The sequence below is a fragment of the Peromyscus californicus genome, unplaced genomic scaffold, assembly GCF_007827085.1.
Source record: "Peromyscus californicus insignis strain IS unplaced genomic scaffold, ASM782708v3 Scaffold_5__1_contigs__length_169319896, whole genome shotgun sequence".
In the NCBI taxonomy this organism is placed as follows: domain Eukaryota; kingdom Metazoa; phylum Chordata; class Mammalia; order Rodentia; family Cricetidae; genus Peromyscus; species Peromyscus californicus.
This window is the reverse complement of record NW_026294573.1, coordinates 133,795,644-133,808,159: the sequence shown is the minus strand read 5'-3', so window position 1 is coordinate 133,808,159 and position 12,516 is coordinate 133,795,644. Positions and strand designations below refer to the sequence as shown.

Sequence of the window (12,516 nt, the reverse complement as noted above, 5' to 3'; positions counted from 1 at the left end):
GGTCCCCATACTAATATCTTCGGGTGATTCTAATTTTTGCCCTTTTGAGAAAGTTAAAGGCTTTAGTTTTTAAGTTTAAGAGCTTTTGAGAAAGATGAAGGCTTTTTAGAGAGATTTTTCCCCCAAATTTTCCAAGAAAAGCTTTTTAGTTTAAGAGAAAGATTTTTTTCCCAAGAGAGAAAGACCAACTTTTCCCAAAACTTCCCAACTTTAAACTTTTTGGCTTTTTACACCCCCATTTTTGCCTCAGGAAGAAAACAGTTTCTCCTGCTGCTTGGACTTAGCATTTCAGCTGTCCCCAGGTCAAAAGCTTCCATAGGAAACATTTTCTTCCCAATAAGCTCAAAGAAGAGCTTTTTTACTACTACCCATAAAGCCCAAAGAAAGATTTTTCCCCCAGTTTGCGTTCATTAGCCCCCAAGTTAGAAAATTGAAGAGTTTTTCTGTCTAGTTGTCTTACTTTTTTTCTACACGATCTTATACTTCTATGTTTTTCTTACACTATATTACTACCCTATGCCTTATACTTATTTTTCACAGATAGAAATTGAGAAAGGGATAGAAGATAGAAAATTTTTACAGAAGAGAATTGCGCTGCAGCATCAGACATCCTTCCAGTCCTTTCCTTTTCTCTTGAGGACAAAACCCCTGCCTCTCAATAATATATATAAAATATATATTTTCCATAACACTGGCATGCCTTTCCACTGGCAGGGCTGACTCAGCACTTTCACCAAAAACTCTGTAATAAAACTATTATTTTCCTTTATCTTTAGTCCCTATTACTTTGTCTTTAGTTCCTGTTCATTTGTCTTTAGTCCCCCCTTTTTTTAGTCCCCCTTTTTTTTTCTTTAGTCCCTTTTTTTTCTTTAGTCCCTGTTCATGGTACTATTCTGTGGGGCATTTAACCACCACCCCCACAGTTCCCCAGAGTTTTCTGGAGTGCGAGCAGAAGGAAATATTAGATAAAAGGATTTATTGTGGAGAATATCGCGGAGATAAAAAGATAGAAAATAAAGGATAGCCTCGAGAGGGCCTGGAACCTATTCCAACGGCCCCGACAGTCTCTGCCCCAGGGTTTTTATAGAGATGCCAAGGGGTGGAGCAAAAGACCTTCTCCCCCAGCACAGCCAGGTGCAGACCATCTCAGACACCTGCACTCAGGCCCGTGGTCCTAATCATCCTCTATGAGGACATGTTGGGTAAAGCCATGAGGAACCCGAAAACGGGCTCCCACACGTTAGTCCCGCAACTTAAAATCTCATGTCTTTGCTTAGGAAGGACACACACCTTTAATGCCAGAAAGTGTCATGGTTGGGTGGAGAATGGTATATAAGGCATGAGGAGACAGGAACTAAGCAGCAGTTCAACTGAGACCTTCAGGAATGAGGACTCAGAAGCTTTCAGTCTGAGGAATCATGGAAACAGCATCAGCTGAGGAGTTGGTGAGGTGAGGTTGGCTGTAGCTTATTCTGTTTCTCTGATCTTTCACCCCATTATCTAGCTCCGGGTTTTCTATTAATAAAACCTTTTAAGATTTGTGTTACACAACCCACTCTGTCACCCAAACCCACTGACCCCATCATCCACCTCTTGTTCAACCTTTTACCACATCACCCTCAGCCCCTATAGACAAAAATACTACCTAAACCAGTTGGAGGAACAGGAACAAACCACACCAGTAGGAAGAATAGACTCCATAGGCACAAGTAAACCTACCCAAGCCAGAACAACTGTAGGATATGGATATGCTGCATTTATTGACCCAAACACCCACAAACTGCAGTTGAGACAACACTACTGTACCTGTGGACCAGCCAACCACCAGAACCCTTGGCCATTCAAGCCAAAAGAAAATAAAAGAAAGAGATAATAAAGTAACAAAAGAACCATTTAACAAAGACATCACAAGAATCAACACCTGTGTCTATAGCTATCCCTTTACCTAGATGCATAAAGGACAGTATAAGAATACATGCAAGACTTAAACATCCCATTTCAGATGTGTTAGATGCAGAAGAAAATGACCTTAAAAATAACTTTATGAAAATGATAGAGGCCCTCATAGAGGAAATGAAAAGTTCCCTTAAAGATATTGAGGAAAAGACAATCAAAAAAAAAAAACTGAAAGAAATCAATAAATCCCTTAAAGAAAGCCTTGCCACCACCACCACCCACCCACCCCCCCAAAAAAAAGAAAGAAAAGAGAAAAACATGTGAGGCAAATAGCTCAAGACTTGAAAATTGAAATAGAGGTGTGGGATGACTCATCCCTAACGGGCTTGAGGGCCAAATGGCCCAAACAAGTAAAAAAGATACTTTCTGAGAGCCAGCCTGGGTCTGCCTGATGGTCTTAGCAACAGCAGCTAAAACATGATCTGGAGATGACCCGGACCAATGAGAGACAGCCATGTCACACCAACAGATGTATATTCATCAGACTTCCCCCAAGGGTGGGGTGGAGGGTATATAAGGCTTGCTTCTTCCTGAATAAACTGAGCTTGTTTCGACATTCTCCTGGAGTCTGTGTGTTTGACTCTGCACCTACTTGGCCCCCGCCCCCAAAGGGAATAACAGCAAGGACCCTGCTACATCTGGTGCTGAAACCCAGGAAATTTGGTACTTGAACAGGGTTTGTTTGTCTCCCTTTACTCATGTGTGGCACTGGTTGAGAAGGCCCCTTGAGCGGTATATTGTGGTGAGTACCCCCCTCTACGTTGTGTAAATTCGGTCCCTTCAGCAGGTTAATACTGGGACCCCCACTTTCTTCTTTCTGTTTGTCCTGTTTGTCAATCTGTCTGTATGGTAGGGTGGCATGTACTTTTGTTCAGGCTTGCCTAGCATTTCCATATAAGGGCTGGTCCCTCAGGAAACAATAGCCACAGTCTGACGATTTTTAGTTGTATATGTGTATGTATATGTATATGTATGTATGTATATGTATGTGTGTGTTTGTGAATGCATGCATGTGCTTGTGGCTTGTGATGCCTGGAAAGATGGATCAGTAGTTTGTAGTGCTTGCTCCATAGATCTTTTCAAAGAACATGTGGGAACCTGATCTTTGGATAAGAGTTCTGTTCCTGGCCAGAAAAAGGGTAGTGGCTTCAGGAGTAACTCTCCAATTGTTTGTTATGCCCATTTTGTTAACTATAATTGCTGGCCTAAATTCATTCTCTACTGAGGCCCACAATAAGCACTACCAGAAACAATGTAGCACCAACTTATCTATTGCCTTCATTCCATCCATGACTGATATTTCCTTTGCCTCTGCTGGCTAGGAGAGGCATGAGAATAGGCGTAAAGTGAAGGAAAAGGACGGAAAGAGAGAGGAAATGATTGCAGCAGTATCTAAGCCCACACTGGCAGCCCTTCTCTCTGCTTCCCCCATGCCTCGAGCAGCTACTCCCTTACTGCAGTATCCACAGAGTGATTTGACTGGATGTCTGCCTGCCGAGACAGCTGCTCTGCATACCTCCCGGCCCTGTTCCACCTATGGTGACGCACATGCCCACCATGGTGTTTCCAGTTAATGTGGGCCCCAATGCGGCTAACCAGCCATGGATACCTACCCCTTTTGCAGACCTGTCTTTGGTCTGTAAGGCTGCTAATGAAGCAGGTCCTGACTTGATGTATTTTGAGCAAGTCCTACGGCAATGGGAAATACATTTACAGACTTATTATGACTGGCACAATTTGATGAAGGCTATGTTGGAACCTATGGTCTTCCTTAATTGGCAAGCTGTCTATGATGACTTTTTAATATACAGTACAACATTGCTGTTTCTCTCAAAATGCTTACAGGCTGAGGACCACATGTTAACCGTGTCACACAAGCCCAAATTGGACAACACACTTATTTACTTGCCTTGGGAGACACCATTGCTCTTGGTGCATTGAAGGGATGCCATCACCCTTCAGTGGTAATACTCTGTTCCCCTATTAACCTGGGGAGAGGATATGCTTGAATTTTTCCCCAGAATACCACCACACTGATATGGATACCCTCCAGAGATGTGCGTCCGGCAACAGACCAAGAGACTTTGGACAAAAAAGAAGCTTCAGAAGGGTAATGTATGATTTGCCCTGCTGCTGTGGCATTAGTGAAGGTCATTTCATCACTGGCATGTGACCCTAGATATTAAGCAATTGCCTCATCCCCTACAAGGTCGATTATACATCACCAGAAAGACTTCGATTGGCATGATAAAAATGACTGGGGTCCCATCCATGTCCTTGAAATTGAAATTTTTGACTAATCCTTCTCTTGTTCAAATATCTTCTACAACAGGTTCATCAACAGAAGGTGGCCACAAAGGTGACCCTACAGGTTTTATTGGCTCTCAGGTACCTAGATCAAAGTCCTCCTAGAGAGATAATGCACATATGGCCCACTGAGATACAGAAGGCTACTGCCTGAAGCCCACCATCCAGACAGCTCTCCAGGATTGATGCTCTTCCAAGGATGGTAGTCAATGATGGATACGAGCTTGTTTGGCAAGCCAATCTAAGACAGGCACAGTCCATTATGCTGAGCTCTCCTGAGGTGGGGTCAACAAGGTTAGGTCAATGCACCCTAGCTCCCGTTGAGCATGTCCTATAAAATAATAAAAAAGGGTGGATATGTGGAATGACTCATCCCTAATGGGCTTGAGGGCCAGATGGCCCAAACAAGTAAAAAAGATACTTTCTGAGAGCCAACCTGGGTCTGCCTGATGGACCCTGCTACATAGAGGCAATGAGGAAAACACAAGCCAAGGGAATTCTGGAAATGAAAAAGTTGAGTAAACGAACAGGAACTAAAGATACAAGCATCACTAACAGAATACAAGAGATGGAAGAAAGAATCTCAGACACTGAAGATATGATAGAAGAGATTCATTGCCCAAAGAAAGTGTTAAATCCAAAAAATTCTTAATACAACCCATCCAGGAAATCTGGGACACCATGAGAAGATCAAACCTAAGAATAATAAGCATAGAAGAAGGAGAATTACAGCTCAAAAGCACAGAAAATATATTCAATAAAATTAGAAGAAAACTTTCCCAGACTAAAGAAGGATATGCCTATGAAGGTACAAGAAGCTTATAGAACACCAAATAGACTGGACCAAAAAATGTTCCCTTGCCACACAGTACTCAAATCACCAAGCATACAGAATAAAGAAAGAATATTAAGAGATTCAAAGGAAAAAGGTCAAGTAGCATATAAAAGCAGACCTATTGAAATTACATCCAATTTCTCAACAGAGATTCTAAAATACAGAAGGTCTAAGAGACAATTTGAAGAAAATAAGAGACCACAGATGCTAGGCTATACTGCTATACCTAGCAAAACTTTGAGTCACCATAGATGGAAAAAAAAGATATTTCATAACAAAAACAGATTTACACAATATCTACCCACAAATCCAGCCACATAGAAAGTACTAGAAGGAATACTCTAACCAAAGGAATTTAGCTGCACCCATTAAAACACATGGAATAGATACTCTCAGACCAGCAAAACCCAAAGAAGGAAAACACACACATACTACCACAACCACCACCAAAACCACAAAAATAGCAGTTTTACAACCACTGGTCATTAATGTCTCTAAATGGACTCAATTTACCAATAAAAAGACAAAGGCTAACATAATGGTTAGAAAAGCAGGATCAGCCACGCGGTGGTAGTGCACACCTTTAATCCCAACACTCCAGAGGCAGAGGCAGGTGGATCTCTGTGAGTTTGAGGCCAGCCTGGTCTCCAAAGTGAGTTCCAGGAAAGGCAGAAAGCTACACAGAGAAACCCTGTCTCGAAAAACCAAAAAAAAAAAAGCAGGATCAATCCTTCTGCTCCATACAAGAAACACACCTGAACTTCAAAGACAGGCATAACCACAAGGTAAAGGGGTAGAAAAAGATTTTCCAATCATACAAACAAAAGAAGCAAGCTGGCATAGCTATTCTAATACCTAACAAAATCAACTTCAAACTAAAGTTAATCAGAAAAGAAGGAGGATATTTTATATTAATCACAGGAAAAATCCATCAATATTAATGTTGTAGCCCACTAAGTTTCCTAGTGGCTGTACCCAGCAGGACTGCATAAGAAGTTGATTGAACCATGGGCCTGGGTACCAGGTGACTGTAACTAGCAAGGGGGAGGTCTTTTGCTCCACCCCTTGGCATTGTTATAAATAGATCTTTGGAATAAAGTTCTGGGCTGGTGGATAAGGATCGAGGCCCATCCGAGTCTATCCTGCATTTTCCCTCCCCTCTGTATTTCTAATTAAGTCTCTTATCCCTCATTCTCAAGAGTTACTGGGCTAAATAAATGTGTGGGCTGGTCTTCTATAGATGGTGTCCAAACAGGACAAAGAAAGATAAAAACAAAAAAAGTAACCATTGGGCTTGGTGAAAGGAGTATAGAGGGTGTTGTGAGTGTAGGCATGCTGATAAGGAATTGAAAAATGAAGGCAATGGTATTTTATTCTTGCGTATATAGGTAGGCAGTAGAATGCAGTGAGGCTGTAGTGTTAGATTTCTCTCTATATAAATTTCTCTTTACCTAATATAACTCTCTCTCTCCCTCTCTCTTCTGTCTATAAAAAATAAGGAAGGTAGAATGGGTAATATAGTGCAGGAAGAAATTTAAAATTAGTTAGGAATATAGAAAAGAAAAAGCTTAGGGTAAAGTAGGAATTTTAAGAAGAACATTTAGCACAAAGATAAAAAACTAGACAGAGAAACGTTGGGGCTATGAACGCAACTGGGAAGAATCTACCCTCTTTGAGCTTTATGGGCAGATAAAAGCTCTTTTTTGAGCTTATCATGTTTAAAAAAGGTTCCTATGGAAGCTTTTGGCCTGGGGACAGCTAAAATGCTAAAAAGCAGTGGAGGAAAGGAATTTCCCCTTCAGCGGGTACAGATGGAAACAAAAATCCTCTGCTCCGTCAGCAGTGCAACACCTTATCCTCAGAATTAGTTTCCTCCAGGCCATGAAGCCAAAAAGTGTAAAGAACAGAAGTTTTGCAAAAGCTTGGTAAACTTTCTCTCTTTTGGGAATAACTTAATCTGTCTCTAAAAAGCCTTTCAGAACTTTTTCTCTGTTTTCTTTCTGTAAAGGACAAAAACAAGAATCACCTGGAGAGAATTAGTATGGGAAATCACCTGTGACAAACCTCTTAGAACAGCAAAACCTCTCTAAGTTCTGTCCTTCTTTCAAGCCAGAAATATCCTCCCTTCAATGAAGGAGGCAGGACTTGAGTTCCCAAAAATCTCTCTTCTCTGTCTTTTCAATCCAGGAGAAAAAGCAGTCAGAAATCCCTCTGCAGAGACAGGCTGCTAGGTAAAGCATTGAGGCCGAGCCTCCTGGCTGTGGCTATGCTGCATGTCAGAGACACTAGCTGTGGAAGGAGCCTGCAGGACAGGACAGGGAGCTATCCAAGATTAAAGTTTTCTTTTCTATCAGAGAAAGGACCTTTCTGGGGGAAAATAAATGCATTCAGTTTGCCTCACTGACCCAAAGTGAAGCCCTAAGGGTTTTGCCTTAAGCAATAAGCCTCAGTCAGAGTGCTGAGACAAATGGACACAGAACTGCTCAGGAAATGGGTCAGAAAAAAGATCTTATTAGAGAGGTATACCTGTTAAACAGTGGCACATGCATCCTAAAGCAAGCTCAAGAAAGAAAAATCTATTTAAAAAAACAAAACAAAAACAAAAAACAAAAACCCTGTAAAGGGAACCAGAAAGCTTGCTAGTATACCTAAAATGCTTTCTGGGAAATGTAGTATCAATGCAGGTTTGAAACAGTGCCTTCTATGGTCTAATAGCTGTGCAAAGAATTTTTGCTAAGAACTTTATGGTAGTTCAAAACAATAATTTTAGCCTCGGACTGAAGCAAAGTTTTCAGTAAAACAAAGTGAAAGTCCTACCGTAACAGAAACATTTGTCTGAATTATGGCACAGGGAAGCTTTTATATATTTGGGTAAAGGGACAGCCTCTAATTAGGAACTGTTTGCTGCTGAGTGCATCTATGCCTGAATGGCTGAGAGAATTCAATGGCATGGAAGGCAACTTTGGGGTGTAGCTTTTCTGAAAATGTTACAGACCCCTAGCAACAAATGTTCCAATTCCGTAGTGACACTATTCACTAAATCCCAGCATTGAAAGAGCCATTGACAAATCTTGTTTCAAACTCTCAAAAACTTTTAGAATAATGTCAAGGCTGGCTTAATGATTTGTGTAATAAATGGACATGTTAGCTATCTTTTCTAAATAAGACTGCATAAGAGATTGATTGGACCATGGGCCTGGGTACCAGGTGACTGTAACTAGCAAGGGGGAGGTCTTTTGCTCCACCCCTTGGCATTGTTATAAATAAACCTCTGGAATAAAGTTCTGGGCCGGTGGATAAGGATCCAGGCCCATCTGAGTCTATCCTGTGTTTTCTTTCCAATCTGTATTTCTAATTAAGTCTTTTATTCTTCATTTCTCAAAAATTACTGTGGTAAATAAGTGTGGGGGCTGATCTTCTACATATTAAGCCTTGATTCTGAACATTTATGCCCCAAATACAAGTGCTGCAAGTCACAGGAAAATGTAATGAAATTCAGCTACTATCACGAAAGCTATTACTTAAAAAGTCAAGGACGTTTCCATACGTCAAGCCATGGCTTAAGAATTCTTGGTGATAGTTTAGCTTTTGTATATATATTAACTGATTCCTGCAATGATTTTCTTGTATGCTATATATGCTTTCAAGAACTACTAACAGTGCATTTTATCTGAAATAGCTATCAAGCATCCAAGGCCAAATGATCTCCTGAATTAAGATAAATTCATCTCAGAACCTCCTTTCTTATACAGTCTTACTGGTATTTACACTAACATTATAGACTCCTGACATTTATCTAACCACCTAAAAATGTATTTTAAGCACATAAATTCACTATTTCTGATATATTAGTTGATTTTAATCTCTTAGCTGACCTCCTACTTTACCACTTTCCCTTTGGGTTTATAAAAGAAAGCCTGATGGTCACTGCCTGAGGAAAACTTTTGTATGCCTTTATGACCCTGTAAGAATTCAAGCCTGGTGATCTTGCTTTAGCTAGAGCACTACTATTGCATGGGTATACAACGGTAAACCTCAGAAGCCGAGAGGGGATTTTGACTAGAGTACTAGATGGAGAACTAGAGGAATGAGATGAAACAAGAGGAAAAGCCAGATGGAGAAGAATGAGATTGATAAAATGAGATGAGAAAGACCAGGATGTGGCAGAATTAAGATGAGAGAATTAAGATAGAACTTAGAGGGGAGAGCAGATAAAGGTAGAGAGGAATCAGGCAAGAAAGGAGATAGCCATGGGAATAGAACCAAAGCTATGAAGATAGAATTTTATCCCAGAGGAATAAAGTAGATGGACAAAAAAGCTTAGATTCTTTTTTATAATAATTTGTGCCATTCATAAATTCTCTTCTGGACCCCTGGGAAGAAGATTATTAAGGCTGGACCATAATGATTTTCAAGTTGTAAAAAAAAACAGTACTATATCTTAAATCAAACATTATAGTTACACTGAATCTGATAGATGAGAAGGCAGCAATTAGCCTTGAATATATTGGCACTTCTTATTTATAACACCAATACCAGAACACTGAGAGTAACAATTAATAAATGGGACCTCCTGAATCTGAGAAGCTTTTGTGAGGCAAAGGGCATGGTAAATAAGACAAAATGACAGCCTACAGAATGGAAAAAGATCTTCACTAACCCCACATCTGACAGAGGGTTGATAACCAAAATATATAAAGAACTCGAGAAACATGACATTAAAATACCAAGCAATCCAATTAAAAAGTGGGCTACAGAGCTAAACAGAGAATTCTCAAATGGCCAAAAGACATTTAGGAATCTCTCAATATCCTTAGTCCTCAGGGAAATGCAAATCAAAACAAATCTGAGATACCATCTTATACCTGTTAGAATGGCTAAGATCAAAAACACTGAAGACAGCTTATGTTGGAGCAGATGTGGAACAAGGGGAATACTCCTCCCCTGTTGGAGGAAGTGCAAACTTGTACAGCCATTTTGGAAATCAATATGGCAGTTTCTCAGAAAATTGGAAATCAATCTTCCTCAAGACCCCAGTGATACCACTCTTGGGCATATACCTCAATCATGCCACAAGGACACATGCTCAACTATGTTCATAGCAGCATTATTCATAATAGCCAGAGCCTGGAAACAACCTAGATTCCCTTAACTGAAGAATGGATAAAGAAAATGTGGTACATATACACAATGGAGTACTGCTCAGCAGTAAAAAACAATGGCATCAAGAAATTTGCAGGCAAATGGATTGAACTAGAAAACATCATCCTGAGTAAGGCAACCCAGATTCAGAAAGACAAACATGGTATGTACTCATTCATAAGAGGCTACTAGATGTAAAGCAAAGGATAACAGCACTAAAAACACAGCTCCAAAGAAGCTAGGTAACAAGGAGGACCCTATGAGGGAAATATGAATCACCCTGGGAAGGGGAAATAGATGAGATCTCCATGAGTAAACTGGGAGTGAGGGGGGGCAATAGAGAGTAGGTCATGGGAGATAAGAACATAAGGGAATGGGGTTGTTGAGCTGAAACAGGGACAGAGTGGGAGAGCAATGAAAGAGATATCTTGATATAGGGAGACATGATGGGGATAGGAAGAACCATGGTGCTAGGGAAGTTACCAGGAATTCACAAGGATGATCCCAGCTTAGACTACTAAGCAACTAAGCTGGCCTACTCCAATAATCAGATTGGTGAATACCTTGTCATCATAGAGCCTTCATTCAGTAACTTATGAAAACAGATGCAGAGATCTGCACCTAAGCACCAGGCTGATCTCCAGAAAGTCCAGTTGAAGAGAGAAGAGGGATTATATGAGCAAGGGGCATCAAGATCATGGACAGGGAAACTTAAAGACACAACTGAACCAATCTAGTGGGAACTCATGAACTTCAGACCAACAATGGTGGAGCTTCCATGGGACTGGTTTAGGCCCTCTGCATAAATGAAACAGTTGTATAGTTTGATCTGCTAAAGGGGCCCCTGGAAGTGGGAATAGGATCTATCTCGTGTGCATGAACTGGCTTTTTGGAGCTCATTACTTATGGTGGGACACTTTGCACAGCCTTGATGGAAGGGAAGGGGCTTAGACCTCACTGAACTGAATGTACCAGGCTTTGCTAACTCCCCATGGGATTTCTTACCTTTTTGGAGGAGGAGATGAAGGGTGAGCAAGATGGGAAGCTTGGGGAGAGCAGGAGGAGAGATGAGAGTGGTATCTGTGGTTGGTATAGAAAATGAATAAAACACCCTCCCCCCCAAAAAATCATACACCATACTCTACTCATTAATAAAGGTAGACTTTCAGACAGACAAAAACTTAACAGAGAAGTAAGGGAACTAACAGATTTTGTGACTCAAATGAACTTAACAGGTATTTACAAAATATTTCACCCAAACACAAAAGAATATACCGTCTTCTCAGCACCTCATGGAACCTTCTCTAAAACAGACCACATACTCAGTTACAAAGCAAACCTCAACAGATACAAAAAAATCAGAATAACCATGTGTATCTTATTGGATCACCATGGGACAACATTAGAATTCAACAACAACACTAACTACAGAAAGCTTACAAATTCATGGGAAGTAACCATCTCTCAACAGAATTACCACTGGGTCAAGGAAGAAATAAAGAATTTAAAGACTTCCTAGAATTCAATGAAAATGAAAGCACAACATACCCAAACTTATGTGACACTATGAAAACAGTGCTAAGAGGAAAGTACATAGTACAAAGTGCCTAAGAAAAGAATTTGGAGAAATGTCACACTAGTGATTTAACAACACACCTGTAAGATCTATAACAAGAAGAAAAAACCTCACCCAGATAGAATAGATGGCAAGAAATAATCAAACTCAGTGCTGAAATCAACAAGATAGAAACAAAGAGAACAATGCAAACAATGAAAAAATCAACAAGATAGACAAACACTTATTCAAACTAACCAAAAGCAGAGAGAGAATATCCAAATTAACAAAATCAGAAATGAAAAGTGGGATGTAACTATTGGTGAAATTATTAAGGCCACTCCACGTAGTTAAAAGGAGATTTATTTAATGGCGTAACTTACAAGTTAAGGGATAGGTAGGTCGCAGGGTCTGGGGAAGGTGTATCGCAGTCCAGCGGTGTTCTCTGGAGCTCTGCTTGGCCCACCTTCACCGTCCAAGGTCCCGGAACCGAGTGAGAGCGCAGCCCATCCAGATCTCAGGTCTCCAGGTGCCTCCCTTGGCCCCGCCTTGTAGGCGTGACAGTTGCCAAAGTCTCAATGGGGGTTGGAACTTCCAGATCAAAGCTGGAATGGCTACCCACTACATGTAACAACAGACACTGAGGAAATGCAGACAATCATCAGGTCATACTTAAAAAAACCTGCATTCCACAAAATTAGGAAATCTAAGAGAAATGAAC

General features: G+C 40.7%; 1 protein-coding gene across 8 annotated transcripts in view; it reads right to left on the bottom strand.

The window, feature by feature from the left end:
• The window catches only part of Sntg1 (syntrophin gamma 1), a 728,018-nt gene that overhangs the window by 455,339 nt on the left and 260,163 nt on the right, over window positions 1–12,516 (bottom strand). The window contains exon 1 of one of the 8 annotated variants that reach the window (XM_052717740.1): window positions 12,179–12,410. The exons of 6 other annotated variants lie outside the window; for them this stretch is intronic. The gene's annotated coding sequence lies outside the window, so the exon portion shown is untranslated. Of the gene's footprint in view, window positions 1–12,178; window positions 12,411–12,516 lie in introns of those variants that run through there. One more of the 8 variants, XM_052717743.1, reaches the window with a different exon arrangement.